The sequence below is a fragment of the Orycteropus afer genome, unplaced genomic scaffold (assembly GCF_000298275.1).
Source record: "Orycteropus afer afer isolate SDZICR_OR568_19922 unplaced genomic scaffold, OryAfe1.0 scaffold00668, whole genome shotgun sequence".
NCBI lineage: Eukaryota > Metazoa > Chordata > Mammalia > Tubulidentata > Orycteropodidae > Orycteropus > Orycteropus afer.
In genome coordinates this window covers 679,108-683,231 of record NW_006922255.1, presented here as the reverse complement: position 1 = coordinate 683,231, position 4,124 = coordinate 679,108, and positions in this window count along the sequence as shown.

Below are 4,124 nucleotides of genomic sequence, written 5' to 3'. Positions count from 1 at the left end.
GGGAATAACTACCACCAGCTGCCCAGCCACTCAACCAGGCCCAGCCAAGTTGACATACAAATTTAACTACCACAGTTAGGATTTACAACACATATTTTGGGGGACACAATTCAATCTGTAACAGCTTCTTCTTGTTGTTGTTGTTGTTGTTATGTGCCGTCGAGTCGGCCCCGACTCATAGCGACCCCTCCTTGGGTTTCCGAGGCAGTATCACTACGGAAGTAGGATTGCCCAACCTTCCTTCCGAGGACCTTAATAAATCATCCCTACAAGGTCATGCATGATCTGGACTCTATTTTTCCAACTTTTCTTTTTCATATAATTTCCTTTATTCAATGTGCTCTAGCCTCCCTAACTTTTTTCTCAAAATTCTACATTCCTTCCTGACTCACAGACTTAGTTCAGGCTCTCTTCTGCCAGAAATGCTCTTCTTTCATTTACTCCATTTATACTACTCAATTAATGATTTCACATTCTCAAGTAAGACTTCATTGATAGTCTTAGTTTGGCCATCCTTTTATAAACTGTCATAAGTGCTCTATATTTCTTTATATTAAAGTAGTGCAATTATTTGAGAAAAAAAAAAGTGTCTCTCTCCCTCAGGAAATTATATGCCCACAGGGTCATTGTTTATTTTTCTTTTGCTCACAAGTGTTTGCATCTCCAAAGCCTAGCACAATTCCTGGCACATTATTAAATAAATTAATGAATAAATCATACAAGGTTGGGTAAAGAGAAAGAAGGCAAAAGTGGCAAAGGGATCAATACCAAAGCTATGTTTCAAAGAACATCACTCAGAGAGATGACTGCTCACTTTTCTGGTTTATACAAATCTTGACCTCTGAATGAGTGTACAGATTGGGAGAGAGGCAGTCTCTGTCATGTATCAATTTTTCACAGATTCTGGCATCAGGTTATCATTCATTTATACTTTTACTATTTCTGAGATTTTTTCTCTTTTTCAACTTATTCACTGGTAGTGGTAACTTAGGAGAGGTTGCAATTGGGTGGCTTCTAGCCTTGTGTCATTTCATAGTATAACAGCTAGAATTTTTATTTCATTTTTTATTTAGGCACTTTACCTGAAAAATTTTATAAATAGTGCATTTCTTTGCATGGAGTTTCTTTTAGGATACCCTTCTGATATATATTCAGTTCTTTTTCTGGGCATCCTACGCTATCTTGTGTGCATGTCACCTTTGGTTTACTAGTTTTTCAAGTAGGAAACCCCTGCCTCCAATATCTCTTTGTTTTCCATTTTCTTCTTTAGCTATTCTCATCTTTCTATACTTCCAGATGAATGTTCAAATAATTTTGATAAGTTCCAAAACCATTTTTTTTGTAGATTTTGATTGAAATGGAGTAAATCAATACTTTCAATTGGGGAACAATTTATCAATTTGTAATGTCCTTTCTTCCTTCTCCATTTATTCAATTTTTTTGTTTCTCTTAATTAAGTTTTGTAATTTTATTCATAATAATTTCATGTTGGTTCTATTTGATGTCCCTGTTGGTATTATGAGGAGAATATTTTTACCTGTTTGTATTACATTTTTATTGATTATTGGTGGCATAAATAATAGCCATTTTTTAAAATTATATATGGTACTAAATTTCACCCCCTTTTAAAAAGTGATATTTGCTATTTGTTTCACATATCTCAGCATTGACCAGAATGTCTAAAAAAATTAAATAATTGTGACTGCTAGCATCTTTTCTTATGTTTCAAAATTAGGCATGGTACTGATTTGAGAAAAATTTTGAAAGAATGTTAACTTCTTTTTCCTAATTTCCTATGCATATTTTAATATAAGGAATGAGTATCAAATTCCGAATAAGCATTCCCCTTCTTCATAGTCAATTATTAAAGTTATTTTTCAGTTACAGTTCTTAATTTCTAATTATTTCATCTTTATTTTCTTCTTTCATCTTCCTTTAGGTTTATGTTGCTTTATTTCTAGTTTCTTGAAGTTATGTGTTTGTTCATTTATTTTGCTTCTTTTTTTTAATAATAAGAGAATTTCAGACAATAGTTTGCCTGGGTAGTTTTGGTCACAAAAGTAGGTCAGAACTTACTACCAGCAGATGACTGGTGCTATCAGAAACAATTTTTCATCTAAGACAAAAGAAAGAGCCCAAAGTGTTGGCCCCCTTGGTACGAAGATTATAGTCTTAGATAAGTGAGCAGAGAATGCAATGTGAACTCCTTAAAAATTATCAAAGCCTTATCCAAGATTAGTTCTTAGTGTTTTTTATAGCTGTTTATCTTTGTTATATTTTTGATGAATAAAGAAACAAATTAAAATATTTGAATATACCTTGGATATGAAAGTAAATGAACAAAAAAATCACAAACAAACAAATCCACTATCAACTAGTTAATTCCAACCCATAGCTACCCTGTAGGACAAAGTAGAACTTCCCCATAGTGTTTTCAAGGCTGTAAATCTTTGCAGAAGCAGACTGTCACAACTTTCTCCTGCAGAGCAGCTAGTGGGTTCAAATGACTGACCTTTCAGTTAGCAGCTGGATGTTTAACCCTTGCACAAACAGGGCACCCTCTCAAAGATTTGTTGATACAATATCCAAAGAAGATTAATATATGGAATTATAAAATTAAGATATGTGGAAATGGGAATGGAGGCAGAGGTGGCCTAATAATTTTAGGTCTATTGCAGGTACACTAAGGCTGAATAAAAAATATATGTATACTGAGTTGCTGGTCCTGGATCATAGTCTAAGGGAATAGCAAAATCAATTGTCATAATATAGTCCACAAAGATATATTTATTCTACATCCTACTTTGATGAGTAAAGACTGGTCTTAAAAGCTTATGAGCACCATCTAAATGCAATTATTGGTCACTATTGGTGTAAAAAAGAGTGAAGAAAATCACAGATGCATGTAAATAATTAGTCCAGTGGAGTAATTCATCACCTGTACAGTCTTATGGACCTCTCAAACTTCATCTTCATGACCCTGAGACCAGAAAAACTAGGTGATTCTATCACTGTTAATAGCTCTGAAAGGGATCACAAAAGAAGGTCCTGGATAGAGTGAGAGGAAAATGTGGTATGAAACTCAAAATTATTTAAAAAAATGAAACAGGCTTACTGGTCTAATAGAGACTGGTGGAACCTCCAGTACTCTGGCCCTTAGATACTCTTTAATCCTGGAACTGAACTCACCCCATGACTCAACTTTCAACCAAACAATACACAAGCTTATAAGGTGAACAATAATACCAGGGAGGTACCACACTTCTTAAAACAATCAACCATAAGATCAAAAGAGCAGTATTTGCCCAGGGTAAAGCTCGGAAGGCAGGAAGGAGAGAAGGACGAAGGGAAATGGTAAACACAGGGAGGAAGTGGGAAGAGTGCTTTTACATTGTGGGGATTTCTACAATGTCATGAAACAAAATGTGTATGAATTGTTGAATGGAAAACCAATTTGTTCTGCAAACTTTCACCCAATAAAAATTTAAATATAATAATAAAAAAAAATAGTTGTTTACTCTAAGCATGTCTTAAGTGATTGAATAAGAGAAACAGTGGTTGAATATGGAAAAATTTATTATAGGTCTGTAAAATACATACAATCTAAATTCCTTATAGTATTCGGCACCTGAACGGTTTTGTGGATTTCACAATACAAGTAACAGTAAAATTGCATCACTGCATTAGTAAAAATGACTTCCTCATGAAAACTTTTCACATGTAAGTCAAATTTACTATGGAGCACCTAACAGAAATGCAAAGATATAATTTCTAAATCCAGGATAGTTGCACAAAATGAAAAACAAAACAAAACTTAACAATGGTTGAGATTTTACATGCTGTACACAAAGAAGTCAAAACAATTTTAACTATTTTAAATGTAAAGTATGCTCTACCCTATGATAGAGTGAATGGCTTACATAAGAAGATGAACAAGCAAACTGATGATGGAATTTATTGTCAGGCTGTTACCTAACATGCTCATGTTGCTTTCAGAAATCTAAACTATATAAATTCAAAAGAAAATAATTAAGAATTACTCAATTACAGTTTCAAACAACAAGCAATGCCAATTAAACTAAGAACTGGCAACAGCTTGCAGTGGTTAGTATATATATATATGT